Source organism: Haliaeetus leucocephalus, unplaced genomic scaffold (genome assembly GCF_000737465.1).
Source record: "Haliaeetus leucocephalus isolate CR32 unplaced genomic scaffold, Haliaeetus_leucocephalus-4.0 Scaffold273, whole genome shotgun sequence".
In the NCBI taxonomy this organism is placed as follows: domain Eukaryota; kingdom Metazoa; phylum Chordata; class Aves; order Accipitriformes; family Accipitridae; genus Haliaeetus; species Haliaeetus leucocephalus.
The window spans coordinates 4,120,333-4,120,695 of NW_010972709.1; the positions used below are offsets into that span (position 1 = coordinate 4,120,333).

The window sequence follows — 363 nt, forward strand, 5'->3', positions numbered from 1 at the left end:
CTCCGGGCCGGGCTGAGGGGGAAGGAGGGAAAGAGGAGGCCGCGCGGGTCGCCGCACCGCCGCGCGGAACCGCCGCGCCCGCCCACGCACACTGCGGAGCAGGGAGCCCCGCCGCGCCCGCCTTTTATAGGGCGGAGGGAGACGGGCTGAGGAGGAGGAGGAGGAGGGGGGGGGGTGCAGGGCGGGGGCGTGCTGCGGGCCCGCCGCGCATGCGCCGCCGCTGCTTGCTATTGACCAGACGGGGAGACGGGGTCAGACGCGGAGGGAAAGGGAGGGAGGGAAAAGCCCGGAGCCTGCGTCACGTGACCAGCCCAGGCGAGGGTGCCACGTGCGCTGCGGGCGGGGCGGGGCCAGGCGGGGCGG

General features: G+C 76.9%; 1 protein-coding gene across 1 annotated transcript in view; it reads right to left on the bottom strand.

Moving 5' to 3' along the window:
* Positions 1–363, bottom strand: part of LSM14B (LSM14B, SCD6 homolog B (S. cerevisiae)) — a 13,649-nt gene that overhangs the window by 12,233 nt on the left and 1,053 nt on the right. The gene's annotated exons all lie outside the window — the stretch shown is intronic.